Source organism: Harpia harpyja, chromosome 15 (assembly GCF_026419915.1).
Source record: "Harpia harpyja isolate bHarHar1 chromosome 15, bHarHar1 primary haplotype, whole genome shotgun sequence".
NCBI lineage: Eukaryota > Metazoa > Chordata > Aves > Accipitriformes > Accipitridae > Harpia > Harpia harpyja.
The window spans coordinates 8,439,274-8,461,868 of record NC_068954.1 but is presented as its reverse complement, the minus strand read 5'-3'; the positions used below and the strand labels follow the sequence as shown (position 1 = coordinate 8,461,868).

The window sequence follows — 22,595 nt, the reverse complement described above, 5'->3', positions numbered from 1 at the left end:
ATGAGAGTTTCTTTGAATAATTGGAAGATATTTTTGTTGAAAATAAAATTTTAAAAGTTTTAATAATAGACTTTTAGGTCAGAAGGTTATGTGGTTAGATAGCTTGTTTGTGTACCAGGGAAACCAGTATACTTGACCAGAGGTTCAGTTTCCAAGCAGATAATGACCCCAAACATTCTTAGATATAGTATAAACATTTAAGAAATGGTATAATGACATCTGAAAAGAAAATCAGGATGGAGCAGCCTGGTTTTTAGTCATAACCTTAGCCATTTGGAGCAAATGCAGATTTTATTTCATTCAACACAGGCGCTGCTGTTCCTTATATATCTCCAGCATTTCATGTTGCACAGTATGTTCATACAGCACAATCTTCAGGCACAGAGAGAGAAAAACTAACAGTTTTTAGATAGGTGTGGTTTCTTAATTAAGTGTTGCATTTTGAATCATCAAATATATTTAAATTTCAGTCTTGGCAGTACTCAGTGTTATTATTGGACTCAAAATCTAGGTCAGCCTCTTAAAAGGTTGTGGGATAGGGAGCATGTCAGCACTGGGCAAAAGCATTATTCCATTCAGGCTGCATGTGAATATGCAGAGCTTCATATGAATTTTTATTGCGTTAAAGAAAAGGGTTAAGGAAAAAACCAGAAGGGTTTGGCAGAGAAAAAAAAAAGTCTGCGTTTGTAAGTAACAGGATTTTGCAATTTAGCCCGTATGTTAATGGCAAAATGAGCCCTTAAAAGTATTCTTTTCTACAATACTTCATTAATGGCTACTGGTTAATAAGGCTACTCTGATTTCAATAGTTGCCTTAATTTAAAATGCTACCTTGATTTTCACAGGAATGGCTCTTATTCCATGAATAAATTATTACTTTGTCACTGTTTTTGTCAGCACTATTAACTATGGAATATATTCTGGCTGGTCATTTTAAGTGTCTTCCTTATCAGTATTGTGCCTGGCATTCATTATCCTCTTATCTCTCTGCCATTTCTCTCAGTAGAGAGGTAATGGATTGATTACTTTCACTGCTATATTGGTCAGGATGTACAACAAATTCTCTTCAGCTCTACAGCTCATTCATCATGGATATCCTTTAATCCCCCATCCCTGAGTTTAAACGTTTCATTCTCTTCATATATATTGGAAATTATTAGCAAAGACAAGAATCCAAGCAGTGCATCTTTTATCACTCATTTACTGTAAAACATAGTCACTGAAAATCCAGTGGGGGGTCTCTCAGTTATGCTACTCAGGGGGGTTTAAGTGCCACAGAACCACTAATTCAGCAGCATTTGCATTTTCTGAAATACTGACTTCTGTGTTGCAATTGGAGAGTTATTGAAAAGAAAAAACACAAAAAATGTTCTTTGTGATGTGATGCTCCCCAATGTTCTGCACATACGTATGGGTAATAACAGAATCTCTGCTATATGAGTGCATATTTTTAACTAGATGGCATTTGAAAATAAAGGCAGTTTTCTGATAAAAAAATTGTGTGCTGTACATCGTACATGCATACTATATGGAAAACTCTGTTAGAGTGAGTTGAATGGGAATCACAGGTTTTCCTTATCTGGCAGACCTCTAGCGATTGGAGAACAGAGAGTAGGAGTGCTTTCCTTGGCTTTTCTAAGAAACTTGTTCTTCCTGGCAAAACTATCATTGCAGAAGAGTCCAGCAGGCATCAACATTTTGCCTGGAAGGACCTCGGTGAAGGACCAAGACAGTAGAAACTCTATAGGACAAGCTGAAACTGAAATTATACAGAAAGACCCTTTCAGAGGTAGGGAAAGAATAAGTTCCTGCCTTAGGTATATGAAGGACACACAAAGGCTCTGTATTGCAAGGGAGGTTCCCCTAAATATAGCCATGTAGAAGAAATAGCTCTATTTCACTAACTTGCTTCCCTTGTCATTGGCACCATTTCTGATACTGATGCTTATCAGTCTCGTCTGCACACAGATGCTGATGTGAGGTTATACTGGCATCTCTTGTGCAGAAAGTGCTTAACCTGCGTTTTTTGAAGGCATCAGCTTCATCCTGGGAACCGACAAACCTGACTCCAGAACAAATGGAGGAAAGAAATATTCAAAATCTTCCAAACAAGTATTAGTCAAATATGCAGAAAGGCACCAGTCACTACAAAGTATCTAACTTTGAGGAGCAAAACCAGAAACTGCTGATAGTCCTGTGACTCAGTCTCCATTACAGTCAAGCCCTTCCTGAGTCTCTTGCTGATGAGGGCTTCTTGCAATACAGTGAGGTTCACAAACGTCCTCTCTAATGCTTTTCCCTCATGTCCATGCCCTGGTCTCACTCTCCTTGTCAATAAAGATCAAGATCTTTTCAGAATTATCGCAGACTGGTCATGACTGATAAGAGAGCAGGGGAGAAACTCAAAAATGGATAGCCATACGATGACCTGGAACAGCAGCAAGTCCATTCAAACAGGGTGGTGGTATTCATGCATTTGTTTTTAAATAGAAGGGACATGATATTGATCAATTAGAATGATGAGTCATCTAAAACGCTGATGATGTCACAATATTCAAGTGACAATAGCCATGATGCCTCTGAATAGGAAAGAAGAAGGAAGGAAGGAAATCTTCAGGGCTATTAGAGAAGGACCTATATTTGAGCATGTATCATACAATGCTACAACAGACTGCAGAGAATAGACCAATCACTAGTGACCCGCTGTTCAAAGATGTAAAGAGATAGAACATTTATCTTTCTTATTAAAGCATAAATAGTAAAGCACCAAAACATTTCCACTAGTGTATCTGCCCACTGTAAACCACAGAACCGCTGCATGTTTTCCCAAGAAAGGGGAGAGAGTGCTTGCTTCTGATGGCAACACACTTCCTAACGCGAGGTTTTGCAACAAAAATATATTGCATATCAAGATCCTTTAAGATTGTCTTGCCTTCTCAATTAAAACAAAAAAAAAGAAATTACTTATCATTATACCTGTGTTCAGTCTTTAGGGACACAGTCCAGAGGAAGATTGTATCACTTCAGGCGGGTAGTGAAATCTCTGTAAGCAGCCCCTTGCCTCTTTGACATCTTCTATTAGATGTCTTGTCAGAGTCTCTGCCTCTGACATCTCTTTTAGATGTCTTTTGTAGTTGCTTTAAATGGAACATGGCCAAAAATTAAGTTCTCATCCTTCCCTATGTCCCTTTTATTGTTATCAACAGTGCTATTATCATCGCTGTCTCTCAGCAGTTGGCATGTTCATAGTTACAGTTCTGAATGTTTTACTTGCCAGAATTTGTCTGGTCGGATCAACAAGGTTTTTGTCACTGCTCTAGAAGTAATTAGGAAGGACAGATTTCTCAGCAAGAGAGAGGCACGCAAGCAAATCTAGACCCGTGTTAGGATCCATGAAGGTTAGTGCTTAAAGAGAGATTTTTAGTAGGGCAGTAGAGCCCAACAGAGGGGAAAAAAAAAGTATTTCTCTCTGTGCTGTTTTAATTTGTACCGAAACTATTAATAGCCGAGGCTTTTCTCATTTCCTGTACTTTTCACAGTGTGTTGTCTCTTTCTGCTTTTGCTTCGACCAGATTGAAATAAAGAGTTATTTGTTGTCTTTAGAAATGTCATTTGTCCTGTATCACAGTATTTGATTTCCTGGCACCTTTTGCTCGGCTCCGTGGTTCACAGTGTGGGTAATGTTGTGTCTCAGCGACCCCATCATATTGTAGTACGACGCTGAAATTCTTTCAGGTACGCATGAGAGGGAGAACTGCTAAAAGAGTTCGATGTTGCATTCTTCCACAAAGAGCACTCTGTATTTCGGTGAATCATTTATTTAACATTTGACAGCCTCCAAAAGGAAGGGAGGGTTATCTGTGCACTTAAATGCATTCTGGAAAGGTGAGATTCAGTCTGTGTTACAGTCAGGCAGTCTACACATCCACCTCATTTGGCTGATTTCTGCTAGTATTTAAACAATTTCAAAAACAACTCTTACAGAAGTCCTACTTTCAGCCTGCCCTACCTTTGAATGTAGCTTTCAGGCTCCAGCATTCAGCCACAAATCAATTATTCACTGCCTTTAGCAAAGGCATCCCCCAGACTTTGCTTCTCTGGACCCAGAACAGGGTTGATGCCATACTCTGGACTACAGTGGAGTTTGGTGTGGGCTGGGACTTGGGACAGAGAGCTGGAGGGTTGATGTCCAGGGAGCGGCAGCCTCACAAGCAAGATAACCAGTGAGTTTTTGGGTGCTCCACTGCCAGACAGCACTGATGCACACGCTTTCTAGGTTACCCTAAAGCTTGTGTCCACCTGAGTCCTCGGGCAACTTGAATCTTGTCCTTGGTGATTACCTTTCTGCTCATACATTTGGCTGAACTCAAGTATCCTATTTCTGTTATCTACACCAAGATCACTTGAAGCTCAGCTGCCATCCTCTGATTTCATATCTGGAGAGGCACCTACCAGTGTGGTATTTCCAGCTGAGTAGTGCAAAATAAGGTTGTTTTCTGCTTTTTGAGAGCAAGGAGCTTCTAAATTAGCATCTCTTCTAAATTGCTGCCTCTGCCATGTATTACCTCTGTGACCTTACTTTATTTTAATAATTGTGTCAAAAATATATTCAAATGGATGTGTCAAGTTTGTCATCAGGAGCCCATAATACTATTCTTAATATACTACAGGGCATCAAGATCATTATTGAGAGACTAAATATTAGCTTGCTGTATTTTTCTTCCATATAACTCCTGTGCACTGATTTGACAGTTTTGGTCATTTTGCATGTTTCTGCTTTTGAGTGTCTTGTGAGTAATATGAGATTAAATAACAAAACCAAATATGAATATATCAAAGTTTTAAATGTTGAATAGCTGAAGAAAGAGTAGCTAAATTTCATTGAAGATACACTATTTTCAGGAAAGTAGCTTAAAATATGAAAGATTTCTTTACCAACATTTATATTAAAATATGATACTTAATTTCTGATTGTTTTGATTTTGATTAGAAATGCTAATTCAAATAAATTCAGGCTGAGAAAACATTTTTGAAAACTTGCTGTTGAAAAGAGATCCACAACAATCACTGGATAGGATATGGGAGAATTAATGAGATCCTTCTTAAAGCATGTTGAAAATGAAAAGCTGAACATAGCGCTGCCAAGTATTGGCACTATACTTTAAAAACATGCAATACAATATTCACTAAGTTTTGATCAAATGTTTTACAAATGGGGGGGTGTCTGATTTTTTTTATAAACTGGTTTTATTATAGGGGCATTTTGCTATTAGATGATTTGTCTTGCTAGGAAAAAACTCTCCCTTTTTCATCTTCAGATTAGGCTGAGACTTAGCTTAGGAGATTTCAAGATTTTGGTTTTTTGGTTTCCTAGCGCTATCCAGGATAACTCTCCTCCTGGTTTCACAAGTGCCATATCGAGTGTTTGCAATGTGAAGTTTGAGAAGGCTATTATCAAACTCTGTAAAAAAATCTGAACTTCTGCTTTATAATGACTTTTTAACACAGTATCAGAAAGATGCAGAAGATCTGCCTGGAGACTGACATTTAGCTATTGTGCTCTTTTAAATTAAATGACAGCTTGTACAGGCATTCCAGGGCTAGGTGTAGAATCCTGTTATTTAAACATTGTCAAAGCTTGGGTTTAATTAACTCTAATTCAGTGTAGTTTCCCCATCCTTGCATACTCTTTCTGTCTGTCTTTCACCCCCTCTCTGTCTTTTCTTTCTGCTGGCCTTGAAAGGCTTCGAAGCGCCTGTCAGGGTTACAGTGTGATTTCAAATGCCTTCATGCCTGTTGCTGGGTGGAAAGAAAATTACGTCCTGGCAGAGCAGCAACGAAGCATTTCATTGTCAGCCGGGAGATTCGGGTTGCAGGGTAAATCTGGAGTGCTAAGTCCCAGCCTGGCTGTGGCTCTTAATGTTTCAAATGATGTATGCATGGTTTCTAAGGCAAACGGAGCCACGCTGCTTCTCTGATCAAAATCGCGGAGGGCGCATTTGGACTTCCAGAGCCAGAGTGAACACGTCGTTTGTCAACTTCACCATCAAATGAGACGGCAGAGGTTGCCCTGTGCCTGTCCTCGAAATGCCGCGGGAAGGGCTGTTGTGCCAGCAGGGGCGGGGGCTCTGGGATAGCAGGGCATTGAGGATCACAACCCAACCGCGGCAGAGGATGCAACCGGGAAAGAGTAGCAGCTCTTAAGAAAATCAGCTAGCGGCGTGTGGCAGGGGATGGTGAAGCCATCAAGCAGTGGGGTGGCATAAACACATAAAGAGATCAAAGTCTTAAGTTGCCCTTCATTCAGTGCTCATTCAAATTACTATTTTTTGGCAGAAGGAGTTTGGATTAAAGACAACCTTTCCTGAATGCTTTTAAATAAATAAATTGCCTCCTATGCATATCTAGCTCTCTTTCTCCTCTCTCTGATACGCTCCTGTGGTTCCTCAGTCTCTATGGATATACAAATTGTTACTCTATTTCTTCAACATAGTTTTGGATGGCAAATATTCCTAGGCTCTCAATGACAATTTTGTAATGAAAGTTGCACTAGAATAGGCCAGGAACAAAACAGTACCAATTAAGGTTTGCTTTTATGTATCTACTATTCAAAAGCAGTCATCCGGTCTTTAGCTTGTAACAGTTTTCCACCTCAGTTATGCCCAGACCAACAGCTTGGTTGTCAAAAGTAAACCCTAAACTGTTTGAATTCCCCTTTCCCTCTTTGCATTCAGGTCACATGCTTGTTCTTTCAGAGCTTGCAGAGCTTTTATGGCTTCAGAAGCCTCTTCAATTCCTCACGGTGACTTCCTAAATAGTGAAAAAAGTCATGTGCTGATTTTCCCCAGACCAGGAGACCTCTTTTTGCTGCCAGCATATGCATGGTGTCCTTCATGCCAGTGGCTCCAGTGCCGGGTGCTCCCCATCCACTGGGAGCGATGCGGGCAGCTCTCAACAATCTCTGCCTTTCAGTGTATGAGAGTCAACCCAGCTGGATCAAAGGAGTTGAAAAATGTGGATGGCTAATCAAAGCTAATCAGCTAGCGTTCCTTTGTACTTAATAGAGAGAGATGGACAATCCTGGGGGAAACCCAGCTGTGCTGAAACAGATGTCCAAGGAAGCAAGAAGACTCCCCCTCTGAAGGTGCCTGTGTCTGTCTGCGGAAGGAGCCTGGATGGCAAAGTTAAGGCTAAATGCCTTTTATACAGCTAAACGTAGATTTGATTAATTTCAGCCCAAAATATGTACCCTGTGTAAAAGTATGCAAGTGTGTTTGTTTATCAGAATTCAACTTTAATAAGCAGTATTCTGAGGAGTGCTCTCTTGTCCTCTACCTGAGGGACCGGTGAGTGCAAGGAAAGCAATTGCATCCTCAGCTGTCTGCTGCAATGCTAACTGAGGTGGACCGAAACAACTGTCAAAGCTGACACATCAAAGAGCTTTCTAACATTTCCCAGCCTTGAGAAAAAGCAACCCACTCAGATGTTTTCCTTAAATATTTTGTACATTTTCCAAGACTGCCCCACTTCTCATTTAAAAAAAAAAACAAAAACAAAATTGTTAAAGATAGCTCAGTTATTTTTCCGTCACTCAAGAACAGCTGTGATTCTTATTAAAAACATTGATCCACATAGGATACCATTAATACTGGGAAATAAGACTGAGTTAACAATATATATTGCTAGTACATGTATATCGTATATGTGAAGTTATAAACTTGAAAATGGGTATACCAAACAAATACTTCAACTTGAAATTGATGAAAGGGCAAGAGTTGTGTTACTTTCCAGTCTAGTAGAAATGAATAGGCATGTACAGTACATTGTTCTCCTTTGCTGTTTTTTAAGGCATGAAAAGCAATTTGAAGTGTAGTCTTGCTTTACTGCCATTTAGATTCCTCCCACAGTAATGTCAGTGCCTTTCGTGTGTGTGTGAGCATCTACATAACATATTTCTAAAAAAGAAACTTAGTTCAGTTCTGGTTAAAAAAGTTTTGTTGTGTTACCACTATTCATGCAAACTCTAAATTTTCTATAGCTCCGGGAAAAAAATGCATTTAAAGTTTATTGCTGAAGTTTCCACCAACCCATCACGGCCAATGCTTCAGGACATGTGTGGTGCTTTGCTTTAGATACCAGAAGGGTGATATAGAGCAGTTTGAGTTAAAGGAGACTTAAGCTGATGGGGCAAACCATGCTGTACTGTGCCAGGAGGCTTTTGTTGTCACAGGTCCAAGTGCAGGCTAGTTATACCTGTGAGCCACTGGGACAGCTGGAAGTCCTTCCTAGAGGAATGAGCTCTAAGTTTAAGCACAGCACCATCAGACCAGCCTGCGTTCAGTCCTGAGCTAGCGATGCCCACACATCACCACACTGTGTTGTGCTGTTTTTCTGTCATGCCCTGGGTCCTTTCAAAACCCAGCGCTGCTATCCTGCATTCCCTTTTGTGGTCCGGAGGTACTCGACGAGGTGATGTAGGTATGAGCTTTGGGGCTGAGTACATCAGGAGCATCACATCATTCAGAATATGAACCACGTCCATCTATGTGGTGGTGAGGGGGCAGTTTGCTTCATGAACTCAGTGCTTTGATTAATCTATTCAAATATTAACATGCCTGGTGAAGTAGACCAAAATATCCTCTGGATATATAAATATTCATGTACTAACATCTGCCACAGCTGCATAGTTATAATTCTGTTTTCATGGGAGGAAAAAAGTCTCTTTGAGGAAGGTCCAACGTAGCAGAGGGTTTCTGTCTTCATACCTGTCACTTAGGAAGTTGTGTAACTTTTTAGAATATTTTATGCTTGCATTATTTTAGAATTAGCCTGGTCTATGAGGATTTAACTCCAGCATAACAACTATTAATGTTCCTGGATCACTTTTAGTATGTGTATGTGAGGTAGTACATGTTTTTCATGACATAAAACAACCTCTTCGATCATATGCAGGCTGATTTCTGCCACTGGCACAGTCCTGAAACAACCCTGCTTTTTGCACAGTTAATAATATCAGATTTTCATTATGGTCTTGACCTCTACCTTTGGCACTTAAGAACATGCCTTCCATTTTCTATGGCTTGGCACAGTCCCTTGAAACTCCAGGTCCTTTCTTTTTCTTTTTTTTTTTTTTTTTTTGTGTGTGTGTGTGTGTTTTCTTGCTTTACAATCTTACCTTATTTATGGTTATCCTGCTCCAAGATGTCTTTTCACTAGGTTTACTCCTAGCTTCCCTCCCCTGAATTTTGCCTATAAGTCTACCTGGCCCTCTTCTTCCAAGAAAAAAAAAAAAAAAGAAACCAAAAATGTAATCAGCAGCCTTGTTTGTCAGTAGATTCCATACAAAACTAGAGCAGCTGGCTTGTTACGTATTTAAAAAAAAAAAAAAAGACTTTTTTTTTAAGTTCAACATACTCGAAATCTTTGTAGCTTTCTAATTTTTGGCATAGGGAAGACATTGTTTCAGTGCCCCACCAAATATGTGAGTGTACAGCAACCATATTCTCTTTTTGCTTTCAAAAAGGACTTGAAAAAGATTATTCTTCAAGTAGAGTCAGAGTCATTTATTGAATGTCTTTTTCCCTTCTAGAAGCTCTATTTGATACTCGACAGTTGTTTTTAAAGAGTTATATTCATTTTTTCTCACTTATAGATTGAATACTAAAGACCACAAAAGAACTGGTTTGGGCTACTTTTTGGGTCCATCAACTACAGTGGAAAAAACATAAGAATAGCTAGAGTTTGCACTTCCAGTTCTGAACTCTGACTTCTTTTACTTAAACCGGTATTAATGATTGGTTTTAAAATGATGTAAAATTTGCGTGATTAAGGCAAGAATTGTATAGTCCCCTACAAAAGGGGATGTCTTACTTTTATGTCGAGTTGTCATTGCAGACTATTTCCTGCAGAACAAGCAGAGATTTAAGGCTCCGATGAATGGCTGTTTTACAGAGTAGGTACTTTCCTTGCAGCTTTATCTTTTTAACCTTTGACATTACTTAGATTAGTCAAAAGCAGTTTGACTCTATTATTTCAGGAGAAATCATTGTTTTTCTTTATAAGAAATTACAAATAGGTTAAATTTTCAAGAGCTGTTAAGTCCCAGGCTCAAAAGTTACTTGGGCATTTTGAAGAATTTAAAATTTTAAATCTTCTGGGTTTGGTTTGTTTGTGGTTTTTTTTCATTTCTTAGAGTTCTTGCAGATAAGGACCCCAGAACTGCTGGTTCATCTTCAGTTTTATTTTGCACTTACAGCAGTACGTATTTTTTAAAAAGCGTTGCAGCCTACCCAAATTACACTTCAGTCTAGCAATTTAATGTCCTTAGGAATGCACCGAATTATCTTAATCACATTCTTCAATGATATATTACTACCTTTAAAAAATACTGCTAGGAGAAAATCGCAAGTGTACAAGAGGGAGTTGAAGAATAAAGATGTAATGGTTAAAGGAAAAAAGGAAAACTAAACACAACCCAAAACATAAGTTAAGCTGACTAGAAAATTAACATTGAAAAGTGTCAGGAAATCAGGAAACAATCCTTTGATGGTATTGCAAGCATGTGTCTGTATAACTGTATTTATTTTACAGTACAGTAGTGGGAACCAAATTCTGTTCTCAGTTAAACCAGTGTGTTGGTTAGAACTGGTAGACACTTAGTGTCATTTAAAAGGGCTTTGTGTCAGTTTAACTCTACTAGTTACTGCACAGCCATAACTGAATTAAAGCAAGCTCTGATTATAGGTAAATATCTACCGCCTGTTGTAGTATTGACAGTATCTTCACTGAACTAAATTGTCCTTGAAACTATTTTTTGCTGTAAGACACCATTTCAATCAGTTTTTTTTCAAATCACACTAATTAGAAAAGTCATTTAACCATCATTAACAAGGTACATATTTCCAGAATTTATTACAAGATGATGTTTCAAAATGTATTTTATATTTGCTACCCGGTTTAATAAAATTTAAATAGCAAGTAGATATGATAGTTCATTAACATGTAAAATGGTCAAATACTCTATTTTCATTTTAGAATGTCATGCTTTTAATTATGTTGTTGCTCTTTAGTACCAGAGAAACTTCCTATTTTCTAGGTCAATGTTTCATATTTGTGTTACGATTAAAACAGTTTGACATTTTGAATAAAAATATACTAATTCATTGTATTAATTAAAAATAATGACCTAGAAAAATGCTTCCAAACTAACCTAAAGACGTCAGCGCAGTGAGACATGACAGTTGTGTCATACTGCCACTATTAATGACATTTTATTAAGCAATGTAAAAATGTACATACAAATGAAAAAAATAAAATTAAGAACAATTTTCATTTTTAAAACCCCGTATATGAAATGTTCAGTCCACAGAAAGGGTCACAGATACTTGGGAAGACAAAACCAACTTTTGAAATATTGACATTTCCTGTGAAATGTAAAGGGCAGCTTTTGCACAGGTAGATATTTGTTCTTTTAAAATACGTGTTAGTCTTCTGCTGCTGGAGCAGGGAGAGGGCAAGTACACGAGAGGTGAAATCCTGAAGCCTTTGAAGTTTAGCCATAGATTTTTAATGAGTTTGTTCCCAGGGTTGTTCATTTGTACATATAAACTGCTAATACTATATAGTTAATTAAAAGTCCCGCAATTTTCATAAATATGTATATGATATATGAAAATTAATGGTCTAGAGAAATGAGAAATACTAAATGAAATTATAATAATTATCTCTCCTGAAACCAGTTCAGACACACAGCCCACACTAGTTAGAGACACCAGGTTCTACTCTGTGTCATAGGGCAATATATCATTGAAGACAAAGTAAATAATCACCAACTGTTTTGTTCCTGAAGAGTGCAAAATAAAAATTAAAAAGACCACAGACAATAAACGGTGGTTGTTTCATTTCCAGTTCTGTATGTTCCTTTTGGGAGATCTCGTCACTGAATTTAAGGCTGCAAGAAAGCATCTGCCCTTTGAGAGGACCTCAAAGGCAGCCCCCTTCTCCAAATTAGTGGTAAGCCCTGTTTTAGTGTGTCACAGATCAGTAAAATAGCTTCTGGTTGGACATGTCTTTCCGTTTTAAATAACTAGATTATAGTCTAGTTTAAGACCAAGAAATGAATCAATGGGCATACTAATGTGAATTTCACCAAGTCCAGTATACCAAAGAACATGTGTACATCATCTACGTCAGCGCATTTCTGATTTTCATCGTGAGACAGACAAATCAATTCCCATCAAGAATCTTCTATCTAAGTTAGGTCCCGTTATTTTCAGTTTACCTAAAGCTGTAGCATGTCCCCTCTGCAGATCTGCACGGTTTCAACACCATCTTTCAAAGATACCTGTCAGCCCTCAATGTTTCTTGCATTTCACTATCTCTAACACTCAGATTCAAAACTGGAAGCAGTTAATGTTTTACTCTGTATATGGCTTTTCAGAACAGCACAAGTGGCTTTATGGACCCCTGTCATCCTGCAAACTACTGTTGGGGAGCTATTGGTCTAGATATTTTGGTCATTAGCAAGAGAAACTGCTAGTATCTTAAATTATAATAGATCTCTGGTTTCCCGCTAAGACCTCTAGAAAAGAAATTTACTTCAATTCTTTCATAAAATTTTACAACTTTGTCTTCCTAGTGCAAGCTGGAGCCCTGGTGAGGCTGTCATTTGAACTGAAGCTGTATTGCAGCCTCTTTTGTTCTCTCCTTGCCTTAGATGCCTACTTGCTGCCTGCTGGCTTGCAGGAGCGAGCAGGATGACTTGTGGTGACAGCTGTAAAGTTGCGGATGGGAGCAGAGAAAGGAAAAAAGCCCTTGTTCGGTTAGGAGGGGCTTTATATCTCTCTGTTTCCATAACTACACAGAAGGAGAAAAACATGCTTCTTTCATGCTTGTCTAGATTCAAAATTGCCTGTTGTCATCCTTTCATAGGTTCAGCACCTTTGCGGGTTGGTCTTAGTAGCATTTTTTGATTATGAAATGATTGTGAAATTTGTATATTGCTTTCACAGTTGAAATTTTGACTTAATGACCATGTTTTCTGAGGTGTCCCTTTGTTTTCGTTTGTATTTGAAATGTTTTAGCCAAGTCTTATCAACCATCTTCATTATGTGAAAGCCATTCAGCTCTCAAAATAGTCTTTATAAGCTTGCTTAATTCTTAGAGAGCCCATAAATTTTAATACTCATTAAATAAATCTTTGTCCTTTAATCTCAACAGACTTCTGAAATATGTCTTTTTTTTTTTTATTCTGAGTTTGGTAAGGCAGCTACTTAAACACTTCCTGATAACTTGTTCCTCTATGAATATAAACAACATTTGCAGTTAAATGGTTTCTTACATTATCAGCCAGTCACAGCATATTCTCTTGCCATACTGTACAAACTCACTATTCAGGCAACACAGATACTAGGAAGTGACTTTGCTAGGATTTATACAAAAATACTTAATGTTAACAACAATACCTTTCAAAAAGTTTGTTTAAAAATAAAGATTTAAAAATCAAGGTTTACCCTATCAAAGGAAAACATGAGTTAGGCAGGAGTGAGGAGGACATTTTACAAAACATTTCCTAAACAGCTACAACCCTGTTAGACTTGAAAACTTTACAGTGCTTATAAAAGAAGAAAAAAATCGATTATAAAGTCTTTCACATCTTTAGGACAGGTAGAATCTAGAGATTTGAAAATGTTATAAGTGGGGAGATGTTCAAGGGAAATCTGACACAAATTATGGCTTTTTTAACATAGGATACCATGTTCCTAAAGCTCATGGGGCACAAAAAATAGCTTATTTATCATTTTTTCTTAGGGAAGTTAACAGCCTTGTATTTAACTATTATAATTACTTCTGTAATCATGAGTGGACATGAGTGCAGCCACCAAGACATGCTGAAGCTATAGAGCAGGGAACCAGTTGTTGAAGCAGAGTTGTTGGGTTGCAGACCACCCCGAGGGAGGGCCTGGAGTTGACTGACAGTGTTTTCATTTTTTTTATTTTGCAATATTTGATTATACTTGTCTGTTCTGATAGTGTAATGAATCACTGGGTCTCGTTGTGGAGACACAGTCTGTACCAAAAGAACAGTTCTTTATCATATGAGATGTCTGCTGGACCAAGAGATGCTGTCACATGCATTTAACCCGGTGTGTAACTTACACCCAGTACTAAGCCATCCACTGAGTATATAGGCCTAAATACTTAGATTTAGTACTATATTATTTATAGATGATGTATAATATCTTCTGAAATGGTGAGATTTCAATGCCAAAGATTTGAGTTGGCTTTATTTTCTTTCATTAGGCATCATATACTGCAGTATATGAATGCTAGAAAATAGGTGCGTTACCACTGGTCAGCAAAGATGGATTTATTTCAAAGAATTGTGTTGATTACACTTAAGTACATTTTAAGAAAAAAGTAAGTCCTGCCCCTGTTGAAACTGGGCAGCACTGCCTTCGTTTACAATGGGCAGAGGAACCGCCCCCACCCTGCTAATTAATGTATGTTAAGTGCTTTGAAGTCTTTGATTGTCAGGTATTACACCTCTACAGTTTTTTATTTTTCTTTACTCTAATGTGTGTAATTGGTCCTGGATGCATAACTGATTTATTTTCAGAAACCTGTCTTTTCTTATTTTCTTATTTTGGAAAACAAGCGTTTTGTTTGCCAGCTGTACGTATGCACATGTGTGTGGCTGATCACTGTTAATACACAATTCGCAGCTTTTTTTCTTACACCACCAAAACTGGTCAGCGTTTGACTATAGCTGACATGTCAGGGAGCCTGTTGATTACACTACTGGTTTCACAGATGGGTGCTTCTTGTTCAAAGCCTTCAAAACTAGGAAACGTTTAGCTAATGCCTTGCACTACATAAAGAGATCAAAAAGGTCTAAAAGCTCTCTGCTAGTCTTCTGCTACAAGCAATTAGGATGATACTGAGTCCATCCCAGATCACATAGTAATAAATATTTTAGCCTTCCCTTAAGTGTGTATTGATATTCAGGGCTGCCTGCTGGTAAATAAAACAATCAGAACTAAATTTCTCTTTGAATTTGGGCTTTTCTGCATTTCCAGCGCTTACAGGGGTTTTTTTTCCCTTCTCTTTCTGCCTGTCTCTCTCTCTCATTTTGTCTCCAGAGAAAATTATTGTCTGCCTGGAAATCACGTTACAGTGCTAACTGATATAGTGGCATGTTATATATGGAACAGGGGGCCAGCGTGGCAATTTGCTGGGATCCCCTGGGGTTTGTTTGCCTTGGCCAATATAGAACAGGCCGCAGCCAACTTTATATTTAATCAGCGGTGAATCCTGAAAAAAAAAACCAGCAGATCCTGATGTAGGAAGCTGCATCTTTATCTCAACATCTCAGTGGGTATTTTTATGCTGGATACTTTGGTCTTGCTCTTTCCCCTTGCGTGGGTTACAGCCTATGTTGGAAAACTAAAGAGATCAGATTCTCTTTCTATTTTTTCTCATTCTTTCTGTGCATCCATATATGTAATGTAAATGCAATTCATTTTCAAAGCCAGTCACATACGCTCGCTGTGCATTTGTAACCCTGTATGATTATAAATTAGCAGGCATGGATACCATAGAAGACATTACCTTATAAGTCAAAGCAGCAAAGCTATTCTAGCCCCAACACTCCTGTTTTTATTATTTTTATGCATAACTGTGATACCAAAATCTCTCCGAAGTTGCATTTTAAGTAGATTTTCTAGAAATTAAGGGTGTCGTTCATCTCTGAATATAGTCAGAAAATATGTTGAAATAGTTCTGCAGCCTAATATAGGGAAATAGCAACTCTATAATGTGTGAAGGCATCCTTGAGGTATCTCCTAATGTCAGTTCTAGTGATGATAATAGCCTGAAAATCAGTTTCAAAACATGATATGATGACTTCCCTCAGTTTTTAATGTATTTAGAAAGGTTCCATTTACACATAGACTTGTAATTGTCTTCCTCAAGTGTGTAATCACCACAGCTGACTTTGTTGACCCTTTCTCATCATTACAAGGTGAGAAGAATTTGTCTATGTGAACAATGAAAAATTATTTAGCGCAATGGGGCATCTCACGACCAACAATCCTTTGAGCAGAATTATCATATACAGCCACATATGTGGTGTTCAGTATGGGATTTAAAAATATTTCCGCATTCTCCAGCATCTGTTACTGTTTTCTTCAGCACCACAGGTGTATAACAGTGTCAACAAGACTAAGATCTAGACAGGTTGGTCTGCACTACTGCCATAGCTGTATCAGCTCAGAGTATGACAGCTTCACACCTTGCATTTCACATTGCTGTGCTGACAAAACCCAGCAGAAGATGAGTCTCGTTGCCTTTTGCTCAGAGGTTGGTGTAGCTGTGCCAGCAGTGATACCTCTCCATCAACATATGCTCCATCTTCACTAGGGAGTGTAGCTGGCTAGCAGAAACTCTGTAGGGCTGAGCCTGTGCTTTGGGGCTCTAGTGCTCCTGTAGTCAGTATTGAGCTTTTCTCAGTTCATTTTATCTGGCTTAAGGACTTATGACAGCAAAACGTTCAGGAGACGGCCACAAGCAGTCGAGCATTTTCAGATGCCTTTCGAGCAGGATGGCATCATGTGGAAACTACATAATCAATACAGATTGGGGGAGGAGGGCTGGACACACCACTGTCATACAGCAGTATTTTGCACCTCCATCTCAAGCCATTAGCAGCCTTGGCACTTCACAGTACAGAGCGAGAGTGTTTTCACTATTTGTCTGCCTCCCCCATCTCACTGATAAAGGATCGTCGTATAGGCGAGTCCCAGCTTTGTTATGCCCCCTTCTCCTTCTGCTCTTGAAGAAGTTCAACTAGAATTGAGATCCAAAAGGAAAAAGCGACAGTATTTATCTGCAAGAGATAATTCTCACCTTCTGTGCAAAAAAAAAAAAAAGAGTGTCCGGTCTCAGCTAATTCTAATCTCCCTTGGTAATCCCTGGGGAGAGACACCCATGGTAGTGTGTCCTACCTCGCTGAGTGCACAGAAGGGGCTAGATTGTATGTGAGACGTGTTTCTGTCTCTATTTGACTACAGAGACAGTCCAGATAACTAGACGTTTAATTTTTAGAGTCCAGGAAGGATACTGAAGATCACAAGATAATATCTGAGTCATCCTCATCTGTTAATGATTCCCACAAGACTTCGCTCATTCCTCTTTTTCTCTATTACTATTTCGTTTCAGGCCAAAAGAGAATAAGGGACCTATTTCTTGTCCTTGATCCCGAGTAGGAAGCTGTTCTCCAGAGGTGTGTACTTGTCTTCACACCACATGGGAGCTGCCATAGCTGATGGTGTATTTGTCAACTGGGAAATAACTAACCCCCTGCCCAATAATCATGGGATACCCTAAGGGATGATGTTCAGTGGTAGTTGATCTGCAGTGTCAAGATGTCCCAGGGGAGTGGAGAACAGCCTTAGCCACTGCAATGCTAAGTGTGTGTGCGTAATGAGGCAACTAGGCATTTAGTTGTTAATCTCTCTATGCAGCTCCTTCAAGCTAGTTATCAACAGCATGAGGGTAGATGGAGCAGTTTATTGTGGCACTCTCCAGGCTTTGGGGTTCTCTGTGTGTCTGCGGGAGTAGCAGTGAGGAGAAAGAGAGACTTGTCAACACTGGGAAAAAATCATGAATTCTTGTGTGGTTCAATAGGACAGGTTCACCATGGTACACGCTTTCCCATCACTCGTAACTCCTATTCGACTGCTAGGTCTTTTGCTTCATAATTTAATTTCTTGTAGCTACACACACTCTACCACTGTCTATCAAAATAAGCAACTGTATGCAGTGCTGCCACTTAATGGTTAAAATGCTTGTTTTACATAACGAGAGCATAACCTTGGGAATTAATCTCCTTACTTATTAAGGCAAGAAAGTAATTGGATTTTCCTTCTGGTAGCTTTTCTTGGCTTTCCCACATTTTCTGTCCCAATCATGAAAGCATGGGGCTGTCTGGGCAAGCACTGGTCTCTTGCATGTTCTTCACAAGAATAATTAGTGATGTTTCATCAATTACCCTTTGCAGTTTTATAAGTTAGTTTTTCCAAGCAAGTTTTAAAAAATACTGTTTGTAAAAAGTGTTCTTCCGTATTTCACAGCTCATTATATTGTAGCTCTTGCTGCCCCCTTTTAAAGCCTTATCTACTCATATTTAAGTAAAGAGTTCTTCATTAGAAGTGAAAATAAACCTGAGAGCTTCCATTGTGCCACAGGAGTGTGCATTAGAGAGGATCTTTGACTGGGTATCCAGTCTCCACTGTGCTTGAAATACAGAATAAATAAACTTGGGGAATAAGTTCCTTGTTCATTTTTATTTCTGATCATAAGTAATTTAAAAAAAGATTCACTATATAATTTCTGTTCCCTTTACTTGATCTACAAAATTACACAGTTGTTCTTGGTCCTACATTTGATCCAAGGCTTGTGGGCTCTTCGGTTTAATTTGTAATTTGTCCATTAATTAAGAAAGAGAAAATGTAGTGTGCTGGGTGGAGCTGGGGACCAGGAATCAAAGCTTCTGAGTTCTTCCTGGCTTTGTTCCTGACCTGAGGAAAGTCACTTACACCTTCTGGCCCATATTGTCTCTGGGATTCTCAATATAATTATGTTTAAATGCCCCCAAGCAATGATATGAAAGCTGATAATGGCAAGATAGAAAGTGCTTCCTTTCACAAGCTCCGCAGAGATGTTCAGTTGCAGGTTTCAGGTCAAGTCCCCTTCAGGTTCTACCACTACGTGGCTTAAGTAATTATGGAAGAACATGGGCGTGTCTATTGTGTATTTCTTTGTGAAGAAAACATTCAACCAGTCTTTGACTGAGAATGATTTAGCATCAGTAATGATGAAGAAGGCAAAGGACTGGCTTGGTTTCTGCAGTCCCAACATGTCTGTGCACCTAGAGCAGGAAGGAAAATTCCTTGCACTATGGATGTGAGGGCATTTGCTGTGATTCACTGTGGAGAGGGAACATCAGTGCCCACCCTGCTGAAACCTTGCAGCTTAACTGTCCTTGCACTTTATTTTTACCTGGATTGCTTAAAAAAAAAAAAAAAAAAAAGAAATGAAATGAGGAAGAAAAGCAAAGAAAAAACCCTTTGTAAGAACAAAGAAACCAGAGGAATAAATAACCACTAGGGAATTCCCAGCACATCCTTTTCTGAAGGTTTCAGGAAATTCCATTTGTTGGAGGAAATGCTGAATATTGGGAGGAGCCCAGAAGAGGAACTAGCAGGAGATAGCTGAGATAATTTTTCACTGCCAGGACTGCACTGTGTTGTCTCTCCTTTTACAACTCATCGGCAGGCATTATTACCTGGTGAAAAAATTTGTTTTGCAACTCATCCTGAGTCCTCATAAATCATTAATGCCTGGCTAAGCACAGTGTGAGCATTACAAATACTCTGAGAATGAGGGCCCGTTCTGATATAACCTTGTGTCCAATACTAATGCCTGCTAGTTATTTAGTAATACAAAGGAGCCTCAGCAAGGAAGATCAATGAATCAATGCAGTCTCCTGACTTCCTTCTCCTCTCCACCTGCCTCTTCTCTTTCTAGTTCAGAAACCGAGCCACAAAAAATACAGGACTGTTCATAGTCATCCCTCTGTGGAGAGCACTATAACAAGTCAGGGGGACTAGGAGAGAATTATGGCCTCTGAATGTCTATAGGAAAAAGAGGAGCTTCAGTTTCTGATTAGGGTTTGTTCTGATTTCTGGTTCTTTATGAGCCAAATTGCACCACTGCTCCAGACCAGTCTTTTCTGGTTTGCATCCCTTAATGAATGCATGCAGTATAAAGCACACTGAAGTGTGTAAAGAGCATAGCTAGAAACTGTGCCCCGGAACTGCAGGACTGGATGTAATTACAGAGTGCTCGGTAAAGTCCAAGTAATCAGCCCATTACCTGGGAGAACCGTTTGGGGACTTAGATGCTCAAACCAGCTCTCACAATACTGGAGATAGCACAGAGAGCACAACATCTATAGGTGCAGTGGCTGAACTCTGTGTATTGTTATTCGGCAATCTTGGCCACATTCATGAGTTCAAGGATGGTCTCTACTGTCCCGCTTATCCTGAGCTCACCTCCGAAAACCCCCAGCCCATTCAGAGTGCAACTAAACTCTGTTGCCTCTTCTCTCCTGGAGCGCAGGATCCATCTAAGCAGTTGCTATTCATACAGTTGTGCTTTTTGAACACTAACAATAATTGATCATGAGCTTTAAAAGGAGGAAATGGAATGAGGTGAGATGGAGATTGACCCCTTATGTAAGTGTAATCTTAAACTTGTATCACTTAGTCTTGGAGCCCTTGTCTTGAAAGGTTCTGCAAGGAAGACTGTAAAGGGCTGCCACAGGTACTAGAGAAAAGGTTCTTGAATAGGAACTTAGGAAAAGTGCAAATGGGGATGGAGGACAGTAGTTGGGCAAATTTGAAAAGGGGAATGACAGAAAACAAAAGTGAAATTAAGTAGGGGATAGGAGAATATCAGAAAGTTTAGAGGGAAAAGTAACTGTCTTTAAGAAATGAAATGATAGAAAATTGGTTGGGAGGAAAATGTAGTTGCTGTAAGTGAAAGTGGGAAAATGGACTGAGACAGAAAAAAAAGTCATTCATATGTGAAAAGGGACAAAAAAATGCTTCCTCCACAATCGCCTCCAAAAGTATGCAGCTAAGAAGCACCTGGTGCTGTTCCTGTGAAACCAGAGACCTTAGTCACTCTGACCCTAAATCAAGTGGAACACCCCTTGTGTCCAAAGCATCCTTGGTCTTTAACTGAGACCTGAAGCATTCATGGTCAAGTCAGACTTTAGGCACCGCGCCTCCAGCAAAAGCCTGAAACTTTCCTGCAGAAGAGTGAGCGTTCGGTCCCCATTTTAAGTTTTGCTCAAAATGTATCATTGTACTTTAGCTCAGTTGAATTTGTTAAAAATAGCCCCTGCTATAGCACCCACAGGACAGAGTGGTTTATTTTCCCCTGTTATAGATCTGACACAAGCCTGCTGTTATTTCTGTGCCCTCTCTAATGATCTGCTTGCTCTCTGGAGAGCACTGACCCATTTCAGCACAGAATAATTAGCCTTTCAGACACTACTGTGTTTCCATTAAATAGACATAAATGTGCAAGGTGACATTTATTTACTTAGGCCTGAAAAATGTGCACCACAGATGTTGGGGCTTGGGAGAACTTCAGTTTCTTTTCATGCCACGGTTGTGTATTTGCATGCTTTCATGTTGTTTAACCACTAGGGCTTCACTGAAACAATTCCTGTTGAGTTTCTTTGGGGAAGCAGCAGAACACAAAGATTATTTGGGTCTTCATTTCACCGTAAGGCCCTTTGGTGATGCTTTGGCAGCCCAGTGCCCGAGCCTGACAGTGGCATTAAACACAGTTATAGTTACACACTCTTTGGGTCCCTTTTACTTCGTGTAAGGAAGGACTTCATGTAAAGAACTGTTCTTGATTTACAGATCTGTCTGAAGAGGAATGTGTTCAGGGTGTTATACTGAGAAAATGAGAACCTTGACCTATTGCAAACATAAAATAAAACCAAAATCCTTTAGTATTTAAAATCAGCTCTTTTATCATCTTGATCACTGGCTTCTGAACTGCCAGGCTATTGCCCAGGTGAAAAGTATATTATTCATCTTGATAGCCACTTTGGTCTGCAAAGTTGGAGGGAAGTCTTACCCTTAAAAGTCCAGCCAGCATATAAAACATGTAGGTTGCTTAGTAGTTCACATCCACACATGAAGACATGGCATGCTATTATTTCATTCTGTTAGTACCAATAGGCTTTATAAAAGGAGACATCACGCAAGGTAGGTGCTTTATTGCAGGATGGAAACACTTTCATAGGTTATTTTAATCATTACGATTCTTTCATGATGTGTGAAAGTTGATTGTTGCTGTAAATGAAGCCATTGAAGGCTAAAAAATAAAAATGCTGTGACGGTAAAAATCCTTGGAGTGCAAAAATGGGAATTGCTATAAAAGGCAGTAATTTTTTCTCTGCGTGAGATTATTTTTTATCATAAGGATGCTTTTAAGCTAATTCTGAAACATATACAATTGTAGTCTATATAGATGAGGTATATTTCAAGATGCATTGATAATTTGGCTAATTTTTTGTGCCCTGTAATTTATATATTATTTAGAAGTACTATTTTATTATGTTAACTGAGAGGCTTAACACATTTTTACTATGTTAAGGATAAGTTATTTTTGCAGGTCTTGTGGTTTTATTATTTTGACCCATATCCAGTTCATATTGCATCATAATACCATATTTTTACTAATATTATTCTAGTATGTTCAAAACTTATTTGCATTTGGATAGAAATTCATTAGCTCTTGATTTTTATTATAACAAATTATTTTAACTTTTCTGTGATAATGTGTTTCTGATTTGCTGATGCTGAAATATTTTGTTTTCATTTTTAACCCTTCCAAATTTAGGATTGTTTTTGCTTTTTTTCTGTATATATATTTCAGTTGTTTAGACCTACTGGTTCCTGCTTTTTTCTTTTTCTTTTTTTAATATGTTATGTTCGTAACTTCTGACT

The 22,595-nt window shown here is 38.8% G+C and overlaps 1 protein-coding gene across 5 annotated transcripts in view; it reads left to right on the top strand.

Moving 5' to 3' along the window:
• The window catches only part of KLHL29 (kelch like family member 29), a 408,889-nt gene that overhangs the window by 310,318 nt on the left and 75,976 nt on the right, over positions 1-22,595 (top strand). The gene's annotated exons all lie outside the window — the stretch shown is intronic.